We start from the raw sequence: 13,730 nt of genomic DNA on the forward strand, positions 1-13,730 counted from the left end.
GTGCTGAAGCGGCAGCTGTGCTGTCAGACCAGGAGCCCTTTCACCCTGTCAGCACACCAACTGGGCCACTTGCCTGTGGGGACGATGCAGCCCGGCACAGGGGCGGTAAGTGACCCCCAGCATCATCTATCAGGAGAGGGTGGCTGCCGAGGCTTGACAGCACTTTTTTTTTTTTTTTTAGAAGCTGTGAAATTGCTCTGAAGCCATGCATATTTAGAGAAGTGTCACTCCTAGTTCCAGGATGGCTCCTGCACCACACTGAAGGCTGGCTTCTGGGATGTAAAGCCTTGCACAGAGGAGAGTGATCAGACTCATCATGGCAGTCTACCCCCATGTAGTGGCAGGTCTTGAAAGAGGAGGATCATTGCTCAGAGGAGTGAGGACCTCATTACAACCCTCACTCCAACACAGCCTCCACCCGCTGGCTATTTCCCTGCAGAGAGCAAGACGGATGATCAAGGCAGCTCCCTGGGCTTCTCCAGAGAAGAGAGAATGTGGTAGGAATTTTTAGAGCATCAGAGGGCCGTATCTCTTCTTAGAATGGTGAGATGTACTTTATATTTCCAAGTGGTGTTTGATAAGTTCCTACCTCACAAGCCCCTCTGAGCTGTTCCTCAAATGCCTTTAAAGACATTGGGAAACTAATAACATCATGAAAAGAATGCCTGGGTGCACTGACAATGCAGACCAAGTCTGGTGACCTCACCCGTGTGTCCCAGAACCTCCCCTCCCAACACCCCTGCCCAACTAGGGAAAGACAGAGACAGGCTGGGGGTGTGGATCCACCTGCCAACACCCATGTCCAGCGGAGAAGCAATGACAGAAGCCAGAACTCCCACCTTCTGCTCCTCATAAAGAATTATGCTCCATATTCCCAGAGGGGGAGGAATACTAGAGGAAGATGACCAGAGGGCTCTGAACGCCAATTCCATCAAGACCCAGAGAGAGAAGAGGAAAAAGGAGGGACATATGGAAGTAGTAATAGTGTAGGGGTGACTTGGAAAGGAAAAGGAGATGGAGCCATGGGGAAAAATAGACAAATGTATACAAATATAGACAGATAGCTGTAGAAATAATGGCTAACACACATCTGTGACCTTAAGAGGACTGCTGTAGCCTCCAATGGAGGAATAAGGGACACAGAGCTCTGGTGGTGGGAACAGTGCAGAATTATACCTCCCGTTACCTTGTAACTTTGTAAATCAATATTAAATCACTAATTAAAAAAAAAGGCAGTCTGATTTTGGTAGAAGTCACATTCACTTTTAGATGTTGGTCACCAGGGAGTTGGGCGGTAGCGCAGCAGGTTAAGCGAACATGGCGCAAAGCACAAGGACCGGGGGAAAGGTCCCGGTTCCAGCCCCCGGCTCCCCACCTGCAGGGGAGTCACTTCACAGGCAGTGAAGCAGGTCTGCAGGTGTCTGTCTTTCTCTCCCCCTCTCTGTCTTCCCCTCCTCTCTCCATTTCTCTCTGTCCTATCCAACTACAACGACATCAACAACAACAATAATAACCACAACAAGGCTACAACAACAAGGGCAGCAAAAGAGGAGGAAAAATGGCCTCCAGGAGCAGTGGATTCATGGTGCAGGCACTGAGCCCCAGCAATAACCTTGGAGGCAAATAAATAAATAAATAAATAAATAGGATGTTGGTCACCAAAGTCACTCCCCACCTTCTCCCTGAAGGAGAGCTAGCCAGCCTGGAAAGTGAGCAGAGGGCATGGCCTGGCTTCCAACCTGGCTAGAGGGGTCCAGGTGATGGCTTACGGGTGTTCTCTGGCTTCATGCAGAAGCTCCCAGGGGGAGCTCCTCACAATGGGAGGACTGGTTTGGGCTGGTTGTCCAGGACGTGCTGGCTACAGGTGCAGGACATCCTACAGGTCTCCTCTGACGTCAGTTTCTGTAGTCCCCAACAGCTGGGTGCAAGTCTGTTCCTCACTGTCTTTCTAGAAAATCCACATCAACAATGAGATGAAATGAAGCGAAGCATCACTACTATGCTTTTGGGGAACATTATTGTCAGATGCCCATAATTTCAGGCTTATCTTTAACCCAGTATTGGAAAGACTTGGCTTTCTAGTAAGTTATCTGCATAGTCCTCAAACATAGCTGGGCTACTGAGCAAAACTCAAGGGTAACAACAGCTTTCAGGCTGAGTCCCAACCTTGAGGATCTGGGTGGTGGTGCACCTGGTTGAGCATACATGTTACAGTGCACAGGACCTGGGTTCGAGTCCCGCCATCCCCACTTACAGGGGCAAGCTTCACGAGCAGCGGAGCAGTGCTACAAGAGTCTCTCTCCCTCCACATCTTCCCCCTTCCCCCTCAATGTCTCTCTGTCTCTATCATTAACTAGTCAATTAATAAAAATAATAAATAAAGCCTTAACTTTGTATATGGGAGAGAACTATTACTAAACTACAGATAAGCAGAAGCCATTTATGCACTGAGTTTAAACCTACTATCTTTAGATTCAGATGTACTAAAGCATTTAATTCACCGCACGTTTGCCCTGCTTCCTGCCTGAAACTATCTGTATCTAGGAATTCTGATGGTTTATAAACCTTTTTAATGGGACCAGGTTGGTGGCACACCTGGTTAAGCACACACACACTAACAGTGTGAAAGGGTCTGGGTTTGAGCAGCCCCTGTCCCCCGCAGGGGGGAAGTGTCACAAGTAGTGAAGCAGGTCTGCAAGTGTCTATCTTTCTCACTCCCCCTCCTCTCTCAATTTCTCCCTGTCCTGTCCAGTAATATGGAAAACATAGCCATGAGGATCAGTGGATTCATAGTACTGGCACCAAGCCCCAGCAATAATCTTAGAGGCAGAGAGAGAGAGAGAGAGAGAGAGAGAGAGAGGGAGAGAGAAAAGATCCCTGCTCAGTTCTGACTGATGGGGGTGCTGGGGACTGAACCCAGGACCTCAGACAGAGCCTCAGGTGTGAATGTTCTTTTGCAGAACCATTGTGCTGCCTCCCCAGCTCTAGGAGGACTTTCTGTGACACCAGAAAGCTGCTGTAGCATATTGCCAACATCAACAAGAAAGAAACAGCTCTCGGCAGTGGACCTCCTAAAGTCTCCTGGCCCACCCCTCAGAGCCCCTGAGCAGACATACAGACAGCAGGCCTGTGCAGGGCCCCGGCCCCCTCCTGGCTCACCCCTCAGAGCCCTGAGCTGACCTCTACACACACACCCCCCCCCCGGCCGCCACCCCTGCACAGAAGGCATGTGCAGGCCTCACACCTGATGCTCAGATGGCCTCTGTTCAGCTGCATCAGATGCTCAGCCTTTGAGTCCCTCGGGGCTTCCTGGGCTCCGGGCTCCTGCTGCCTTCTTCCCCCAGCAGCTCTGCCTTGGGGGCAGCTAGTGCCAGCTAGGCTGGTGTTTCCTTAAGCAGTGCAGGGAGACTCCTCTCTCCCCCCACTTTAATTTTCTTGACCTTTGCATGTATATGTCCTCTCTCTTTCTCTCCCTCCCCCTCCCTCCCTCCTCCCTCTTCTCCCTCTCTCTTCTCTTCTCTCCCTCCCTAGTTCTTCTCTCTCTCCCCCTCCCACTTCTCTCTCTCCCTCTCCCTCCCTTTCTCTTCTCTCCATTTTCTCTGTCTCCTTCCCTCTCTCCCTCCTTCCTTCTCTCTCTCTCCCTCCCTCTCTCTGCCTTCCCTTCCCTCTTCTCTCTCTCTGTCCCTCTCTCCCTCCCTCATCTCGCTCCCTCTACCCCCTCCCTCAGCTCAGATTCCCAGCTCCTTCTGAAGCTGGCTGGATGGCCGGGAGGTGATGTGGGGCAGGAATGGGGGTGGGGCGGGTAGGGAGGAGACTCCTTTTCTCCCAGAGCTGAAACCCACCAGCCATAGGATGTTTGAGAGCTCCATTATTCCTTTCTTGGCTGTAATAAGGGCCTGAGATTGAAACAGAATATCTAATTACCTTGGAAAGGGGAAATGGGACATTGGCTCAAAGCATCTCCTGGTCGTCTCTCCGTAATGAACAGCAATGCCCCAAGCCTGTTCCCTCGTCGCTGAAATGCAATGAGCTCAGGGTTGCCGGGCCAGGGGGTTGGGGGGGAGGCTATTGCTCTGTTCTGACAGACTCAGGTCAGAAAAAAACAAAAACCATCTCTGGGAATCCAAGCTGGTGACTTATTAATAAAACAGCAAAGAGTGGCCAGAGACTCACAACCCAATTGCAAGGGACTAAATATATTGGCAATTCTTCCTTATTCTTCTTTTTTAATTTCTTTTTTCTTCTGTCATCCAAATTTTAGGATCAGAGCTGAGGCAGCGGAACTTCTGGAGCGCAAGGCCAAAGCAGGATGGAGTGGAAGCTTCTGGGTGATTCTCAGGGGCCTGGGGAGCTGGCCTGATGCCTTCCACTGGGGGTGGAGGTCTCCTTTGGGGGTAGCATCTCCTTTTCCATTTCCTCTTGGGGCTGCTCCACGGAGTACAGTGGAACGTGTTGCTGGGAAGAGAATCTTTGACTGGGGAACTGAATTACTTCCCCCCCCCCCCCCCAGGCTTTGGAATAACCTCCCTGGTGGTAGTGTAGCTGTTTCTGACTGGGAAGACTACAACTTTCGGAGCAGGCGCACAGGGAGACACCATGTCTTAATTTTCCTTCATGAGATGAGAGAGTTCATTCCCGTGGAATGGCAGGAATTAGAGCACTCAGGGATTGAATTATTCAGGGCCAGCAGTTGTTACTGCATGGAACTTTGGTTTTTTAATGTTTGAAATTTTTTTTGTTAGTGATTTAATAATGATAAACAAGTTTGGAAGATAACAGAGGTACAATTCCACACAGTTCCCACCCCCAGAGTTCCATGTCCCATCCCACCATTGGAATCTTCCCTACTCTTTATTTCTCTGGGAGTCTGGACCAAAATGTTTTATGGGGTACAGAAGGTGGGAGTTTTGTCTTCTGTAGTTGCTTCTCCACTAGACATGGACATGGGTGTTGGCAGGTGGATCCACACCCCCAGCCTGTTTCCACCTTTCCCTAGTGGGGCAGGGCTCTGGGGAGGGGAGGTTCCAGGACACATGGGAAAAGCTTTTTAATGTCTATTTTCTTGTTCTGTTTTTTTCTTTTTAAAGTTCATTTTAATAGAGAGAAATTAAGAAGTGGAGAAGTAGAAAGGCAGAGACAGACATTCAGTACTATTTCACTGGCCATGAAGCTTCTCCCCTGCAAGTGCAGACTGAGGCTTGAACTGGGATCCTAGTATATGGTAATGTGTTTGCTTCACCGAGTCCATTTTGTTTTCCTTATATTTGACAGGACAGAGAGAAACGCAGAGGGGAAGAGGAGTTGGAGAGGAAGAGAGTTAGACACCTGCAGCTATGCTTCCTTGTTTATGGAGCCTTAATCTGTAGCTGAATAGGGGAGGGAGCAGCTCCCAAATATGAGGAAAGAATTAACCCTTAACTCCCTTGGTCTGCCCCAGGGCCCATATCTGTTCACATTCAGCACAGGAGCCTGAGTGCCCTCTGAGTCTCTGTCAGTCTGAACTCGGTCCATGGTCACAGCTGGGACATTCCAGGCCGCTCTCACGTCAGAGCAGGCTGACCAGCCTCCCCGCAGAGAGTGGGGAGTCCCGGCCATGGCTGCTCTGCAGTGCGGACAGGTCCTGGAGAGGCCCTGGGAGGGCTTGTGATGATGTCCCTGGTGGAAGTAACAGTGATGGTGAGAGAGGGGTCTGTGAGAGGTCTGGGCCCATCATGTCCATGTGGGAATCCCAGGATCCCCTGAAGGGTCCCAGGTGATAGGGTGGCCTGGTAGTGACCAAAAAGGCCATCATTAAAGCATGCCAGTCTCTTGCCCTTATCCAGCTTTTGTAGTCCTTACTTTGTCTGATGAGGTGAGATTTAAAGTGATTGAGAGAAGTAAAGTAGGGGTAGGAGAGGAAGGTGTCTGGGCCTAAGTAGCAAATATTGGCTCCCTGGCTTTCTGGCATCTTCTTGAGGCCTTTCCACTTGCTTGCTGCACTTACTGAGTCCTGTGTGTGTGAGGTGAATGTCTGGCTCTTTTTTAGAACTTGTGAAGGCGCTGAGTCATGCCGACCGCCTTCCCCTTTTAGTTTTAGACTCCACTAGGAACCCCACTTTGACTCCAAAGATGCAGCATTTGGAGGAAGTGTGAAGCCAGGTGAGACAGTCAGGTAAAGTCTGCCCTGCAGCCGTGAATTTCTCTCTTTTCATCCTTGGAGGCCAGGCTGTTCCCAAGATCTTGGCAGGTTTCGAAAGTGCAGAGTGATGATTATTTTTCTTTAAGGGAAGGTTTGCATCTCTGTGTGAATCTGATAGTAACTATTCTTAGGATTCTCCACACAAAATATGAGTCTTCTCCACTAGCATATAGCTTACTAGCAGGTAGGACATCTGACTTTGACATTATGAGGAAGGATGTAAAGATGCACACTTTTCCCACGAGATGTAATAATACCCAGTGTATCTTTTACCTAGTTATGATTAGATGATTACGACTCTTATCTCTTAACACTAGCCATTAGTCTTGAGAAAGTAAAAGGTAAGTGCATAACAACAGAACATGCATATAGCACTAATGCTGGGTACATGCAGAATAAGTTATACTTTGCTTTAATTTAGTTAATTAACTGTATAAATCCCTATTGAATATCTATTGGAAAGAGACAGAGTGAAACTGAGATGAAAGAGTGTATACATATGGAGAGAGAGAAAGAAAAAGTGAGGGGGAGAGACCTGCAGCCCTGCTTCTCCACTCATAAAGCTTCCTTCTGCAGGTGGAGTCTTGGGGCTTGAACTCAAGTCCTTGTGCACTATGATGTGTACGTTCAACCAGGCATACCACTGCCTGGCCCCTTGAATCCCTAATTTAATCAGAGATGTTTATTTATTTTTAAATTAATTTTTATTACTGCCACCAGAGTTATCGCTGGGGCTCTTCCACTGCAGAATACTGTGCCCCAGTATGGTTCCGTAGCCCCCATGTCCACTTGGTCGATTCCAAATTATATTCCTCCATGAGGATAATTTCTGGAACCATCCGTTCCACCCCGGTTCCATGGCTGCCAGTTCTTAGCAACATCGCCCCGCCAGATACTCGTCGGGATGCGGCATCATCTAAGTTCATTTCCCACGTCTACGCTCGACCGGACCTGCCAATATATGCGGATATCTTCGCCCACCCTGTCCAACGCTTGACGTCTCGTCACCCAATCTGGACCCCTACGCCTACACTGAACTTCTCCGTTCCAGACTCTTGGAAACAGAGTTGGCAGTCAGCTGAGGTAAAGAACAAACACCTCATCACAGACCCCTGCAAGCGTCAACCCGGCTTTGACCTGGCACGTTATGATCGGGCCCTCCTCAATCGCTATCGAACAGACCATGGCCGGTGCGCCGCTATGTCCCATCGCCGGGGAGCCAGAGACGACCCGAACTGCCCCTGCGGCTCCAGACAGACTATGACCCACATAGTCAACGACTGCCACCTCTCCAGATTCAAAGGAGGTCTCGAAACTTGACATCAGGCTCAACCTGACGCTGTTGACTGGCTACGGAAGAAGGGCAAACGCTAGAAGAAGAAGGACCTGTATGATGAACTCACATGTCCCTGGGGCTGTTTCTTCCTTTATTTTATTTGATAGGACAGAGATAAATCAAAAGGGAGATAGGGAAGGAAATAAAGAGACACCTGCAGCACCTATGGGGGGTGGCACAAGCAGTGAAGCAGGTCTGCGAATGTCTCTCTATCTCTCTCCCTCTCTATCTCCCCTTCCTTCTCAATTTCTCTCTGTCCTATCTAGTAAAATAGAAAGAGTGGGGGAAAATGGATTTCTGGAGTGGTGGGTTTTAGTGTTGGCACCAAACCCCAGCAATAGCCCTGGTGGCAAAGAGAGAAAGAAAAGCAAAGAAATCCAGCATCAGAATCCAAGGCTGTCTTCTCTAGGAAAGGCCCAGTGAGAGGGGCGAAACACCACAGGTTCAGAAGACACATTTGCCTGCCAACCCCATGTTCAGTAAGAACTCCTATCTAGCTCATACCCAAGAGGAAAAATAACAACGATCCAACCAGAGGAAGATAAGACATTGTCAGGGATTCTGCCACAGGGGCCTTAGCGCTGGGCAGTGAGGACCTGAAAGGACGCTCTCTTAGCCAGGAGGGGCCTGCAGATCCGGACTGGGCAGTGGTCCGTCCCCTCCACGCTGCACTGCTGCTGTGTCTCCCGTCCTGCGTGCGTGTGCTCACAAACACGGCGGTCCACACCCACAGAGCTGAGACCTGACCCCTCACGCTGGCTGACCCCGCAGGGCTGCCTCTCCCTGGAGACCTGCAGACTTCTGCTCGGCTCCTGTTCCTGCTTCTCTTTTCTTTATATAATGTTCTTCATTTATTTTTTTAAAATTTTTTATTAGCTCCCTCTCTCTTTCAATTTTCTTTTCTTTCCCCTCTCAAGTCCTCTCTGTCTCTATCCAATAATAAATGAATAAAAATATTTTAAAAGAAAATAAATAAAATATCTAGAACAAAAAAAGAGAAACAACCTAATAAAATGGGAGATGAGAGAGGGAGAAATGTTGAGAGAGAGAGAAATGTTGACAGACTTTTCTGGACTTCTCAGCCCACCTCACTTCCTGCTGGTGACGTGGTTGAGAATGAGTTACACCTGTTGCCCATGGAAGACCTCCCTGCACTTCTGTCAGCCAACGGTCCTCTGCAGACTGACAGCCCTCTCTTTTTCCTCTTGCTGGGGCTTTGTGCTTCTCTGCATGCAGTGGTTGAAGGTCTCCCTTTTCCCTGTATGTGAATAAACATTACATTTTTTTTTTCCTGGCATGATTCTTTCCTGAGAGTCAAGTCCATGACTTCGCAGTTTTTCTTTTCCACCGGGATTCTTGCTGGGGCTCAGTGGCAACATGATGAATCTGTTGCTTCAAAGGTCCTGATGTAATGATGTAATGCACTAATGTAATGATATAACGCACCTGATGTGAGAAGCGGGCATAAAGGCTGCTTGAAGGAGATAAGGATGCAGGAGGAGATGAAGACAGACAGATAGAGACAGAGATGGATGGATAGACACAAAAGACAAGTCAGCCTAGTGGCATGGGGGTCCTGACAGCCTGGGCCTGTGGAAGCCCTGGTGGCTTCCTCTCTCCCTTGACAATAAAAAGAATGACAAATGGGCCAAAACAGGGCCTAGGGGCCTCGCAACCTCAGTCTCTCTCTCCCTCGCTTGTTCCAGGTGTGTTATTCCACTTGCTAGGAGCCCCATCTCCCTGGACTTCTCTTCAGTGAGCCGTGACTGACCCTTGGCCTGGCGGGTATGATTCCACACCATTCCCATCTGCAGAGTTCTGTGCCCCCATACCCCTCCAGAGTGAGTGGCCAGAGTTTTCCCAAGATCACAGACAAAGGTAGACTACATATCTCTATATATTCCATTTTTATTCATTCTGCAGCCACACCTACACCTGTTACTACTTCCAGATGTCTTCCCTTTTTCCTGTTCCTCGCAGATAATCAAACAGTGCCTGACTTCCTCTAGATTCCCTTCCCTCTCAGTTATGCATGCCACGCTTATGTTATGCATAGACACTAAAAAAATTCATGCTATGAAATCAAGATGAAGCCCCAAACCCAAGAGAATTTTCTGGAAAATTTTTTTTTCTGAAGGCTGGGCGGGTAGCGCAGCGGGTTAAACACACATGGCGCAAAGCACAAGGACCAGAGCAAGGACCCCAGTTCAGCTCCTGGCTCCCCACCTGTGTGGGGGGGGTCGCTTCACAGGTGGTGAAGCAGGTCAGCGGGTGTTTATCTTTCTCTCCCCTTCTCTGTCTCCCCCTCTTCTCTCCATTTCTCTCTGTCCTATCCAACAACAACACCAGCAATGAAAACAATAAAAACAAGGGCAACAAAAATGGGGAAAATGGCCTCCAGGAGCAGTGGAGTCATAGTGCAGACACTGAGTTCCAGCCATAGATAACTCTGAGGCAAAAAAAAAAAAAAAAGCTTTCTTTTTCTCAGGAGCCTCCCATTATTTTCCAGTTGGCTGGGGCAGGGTTTCTGTCGCCCATCTCTCACAGGTGAAGAAGCTGATCTAAGTTGCTATTCTGGGGATGTCCCAGCTGCAGCCCCCAGCTCTTCTGGAGGCCCATGTTGGATTTCTAAGCAGGTGGCATTCTCTGCAGCACAGCTGGTACCAGCAGAATGATTACTTTGCTTCCTGCAGCACAGGTGCGTCGGGCTTCCTCTGCACACACCTGCTCTCTAGCATGAGTCTGCGTGAGAAGTCTGTCTGTGATTTTAGAATGGCGCAGGCCAGGATCCAAGGGAAAGCCGCCTGCTCAGCATCCCCTAACGAGGCAAGAGCTGAACGACAAATCACTGGCAGAGGTGGGTTGCTTGGAGTTGGGGAGTGAAAGGCCACGGTTGGCTTCCTGCCTCCTCCCTCACCACAGCATGGCCAAGGCACTGAACTGGACACAGATCACACCACAGTCAGCACCCAGGCTCTTGAGGGGGCTCCATCCAGGCCACTGCGACTGCTTTGCCCCAAAGGTGGGATTTCCAGCGTAGAAAAGGTGGGCCATGCAGGTATTGCAGCAGCAAGGGACACTCAGCATTGGGAGGACTTAGAGCAGTGGCGGAGACTAGCTGTGCTTGCGGTAGATGTATGGAAGGACTGTAATTCCTTTTCATAATGATGGCTGAGCAGCCACGACCTGAGCCTCAGTTTTTTTCCACTGTAGAATGCAGTGCAGTGTGGTCCTTTCTTCTCCCAATGTTTCTGTGAGTGTGCGGTGTTTCACGAACTGGAAAATATTATTGATGTTTTATGAGATGTTATATAAAAACAATGAGTGTGTGTGAATATAACATTTCTCTACCTGTTTGTGTATCTGCCTATCAGTCATTCAACCATCATTATCTATGTATCTACATATTAACTATTATCTATCATCTATCTATATTTCATCTATTGCCTACCTATCACCTGTTTATCTCTTATGTCTATCTATCCTTCTGCCTAACTTGTCTATCCATTAACCTATCATTCATTTATCTATAATCTTTCTGTCTCGCAATCCATCTCTAGCCATCTGTTTATCCAACTGTCTATCCATCATCTATTATCTGTCCTTCATGTATATCTCTACCTTCTAGCTATCATGTTATCTATTCATTCATCATGCACACCACACATCTCTCTGACCTATAGATGTGTGTGTATCTGCAGAGAGAGAGTCCAGAGGATTGCAGGGCTCTGAGAGCATGACCCTCTTAAACAGGACATCCTCTGCCCTGTGCCTAGGGACAGGGTGTTGTGGGTGGGAGCCCCAAGCAAGAACTGTACCTTCTAGGCAGAGGACTGACAGGAAAGTATAGAAGTCAAGGAAGCTCCTGAGCCTGAAGAAAGAAGTGTAGAGCAGTGGCTCCAAGTCTGGTATCCTTTTGTGGCAGAAGCAAGAATTATTTCTGTTTTTTCCATCTGAAGTTTCCTGTTTGATGAGTCCAATGAGAACAGTCATTAAAGGCAATTTCCATGTTAGTAGACAGGAGACTGAAAGCGGAGAACTCGAGGAAGGCTGGGTAGGTCCAACTTCCTGTCTCAGAGGGTAGGTTTCGCATCTGCCTTTAGAGTTCCAATATGAATTGGAAATCAGGGTGTTTCATACTCATAATGCAATCAAAATGCATATTTGATCGAAAGTCTTACTTAATAAACTGAGAAAATATTCCTCAGGTGGTGGTAATGATTAGGAAATGCATTTTAACATTTCAGCTGAGCTACAGTGATACATGTGAAGCAGAAAGTACGTTGCTAGCACACTGGATGGATTGCTACTATTCCACTTTTAATGGCCTCTTTTCTAAAAGTTTATTTTAGTTATTTCCTATGAGCCAGACAGAACTTCCGATGAGAGAGAGAAGCCAGGCACTTCCCCAGTACATGGGGCGCTGGGCATGAACCCGGAGACTCAGCATGGAAGTTCTCCAGTTGAGTTACTTCCCGTGGCACAAATTACATTTTGCTTCGATTTTCAAAAATGCTTTTAAAGATTTATTTATTCATCATTGTGGGTCTAACCGTGTTTGAGCATGGATGGTTGACCCCACCCCACCCCCCGGAAACTCGTCTATCAGACTTCCCTTGGCATGCCAGCCTTGTGGTCGAGCGAGATGTGGCCAGAGTACGCGGGGGATTCCAACCTTCCTGTCAGCCTGGAGATGTTGTCAGGAGATGTTGGTCTCACTGGCCAGCTGGCTCCTTCCCCTGCATAGCCACCCCTTTATAAACTTGTGACTGTGACAATAAAAGGTTCCATCCTTCACCACGGTACCCTGAGGGGGTTTGTTGTGTCTTCTGCTGCCATGGTACGGTACGCTGGGAAGACCCTCAGTGAGCTCACCCCTGCGGCTACTGGCCCAAGATTCCCCACTCTCCGTCTAGGCTCTGGTGGCCAACAGGCCAGACAGTGAAGTGGGAGCTGGGCTGGCTTGTTCCCCTGAGGAACCCGACACATCATGAAAACAATAGAGAGAGACACACACACACACAGAGAGAGAGAGAGAGAGAGAGAGAACCAAAGAGCACTGCTCTTCTCTGGCATAACAGTGCTGGGATTAACGTTAGGACCTCTGAGGCCTCCAGCATGCAAACTGGTGCTCTAAGAGGCTGAGCTTTCTCTCAGTCCTGCAATTATTTTCTACTCAAGTATCCCTGGGGTCTGGGAGACAGCTCAGCTTCTGTGTGTGGTGCTGGGTTTGAGTGCTGGCACCATGGGGAAGCACCACAGATGCTAATGGTTTTGGTAGGATGATGCCTTGATGTTTGTTTTTTCCATCTCTCCTTCTCTCCTCCTTTTCTTTCCTTCACCTCTTGATACTTTCTTTTACGAAGAAATAAAAAATGAAAAAATAGGGCGGAGATGCCACTTAACAATGGTACCAAACATTCAAAAGGCCCTGGGTTCATTCCTCAGCAATGAAGTAATTTTTTTTTTCTTGTCTCCAGAGTTATCACTGGGGCTCAGTACCTGCACTATGAATCCACAGCTCCTGGAGGCCATTTCCCCCATTTTGATACCCTTATTGTAGCTCTTGTTGTTGTTATTGTTGCTATTGATATTGTTGGATAGGACAAAAAGAAATTGAGAGAGGAGGGGCAGACAGAGAGGGTGAGAGAAAGATAGACACCTGCAGACCTGCTTCACTGTTTGTGAAGCAACCCCCCTGCAGTTGGGGAGCCAGGGTCTCAAAGCAGGATCTTTGCACCAGTCCTTGCACTTCGTGCCATGTGCGCTTAACATGATGCACCCTAGCCTGGCCCCCTAAAAATGTTTTTATAAAGGATGTCTCCATGGAGCCAATATCCAGTCAAGACCTTCTGCGCCATCTTGATTCTAGGAAGTCTTCTACTCTCGTGTATTTCCCTCCCGAAACCCAGATAAACCACCACATGAGCTTTCTTCTCACAAATTAGTTCTCGAGTTTGCAAACAGTGGGAACACTAGCACACAGACATGGTTTTCTTCCTCCTTCAAACATGGCCTCCTTCATAGGTAGCTACATGTGTGCACCAATGTTTACCTTCCTTCTACTGAACAGCAAATTTCCGTGGACTTACTACAGTGTGTTTACAAGTGTTGATGGTCATTTGAATTGCTTAAAATTCTTGCTACTATTTTAAATCCAGAACTAGTAAGTGAATCCAGGGCCTATTGATACAAGATAACATTGAACAACCTCCC

The 13,730-nt window shown here is 48.3% G+C and overlaps 1 long non-coding RNA gene across 2 annotated transcripts in view; it reads right to left on the bottom strand.

Moving 5' to 3' along the window:
* LOC132538586 (uncharacterized) overlaps positions 1-12,562 on the bottom strand; it is an 890,943-nt gene extending 878,381 nt beyond the window's left edge. For both annotated transcript variants that reach the window (XR_009549923.1, XR_009549924.1), the window contains exon 1: positions 12,532-12,562. This is a non-coding gene — a long non-coding RNA (uncharacterized LOC132538586). The remainder of the gene's footprint in view (positions 1-12,531) is intronic.
* Positions 12,563-13,730: the final 1,168 nt, after the last annotated feature.

The sequence above is a fragment of the Erinaceus europaeus genome, chromosome 5, assembly GCF_950295315.1.
Source record: "Erinaceus europaeus chromosome 5, mEriEur2.1, whole genome shotgun sequence".
Taxonomy (NCBI): Eukaryota; Metazoa; Chordata; class Mammalia; order Eulipotyphla; family Erinaceidae; genus Erinaceus; species Erinaceus europaeus.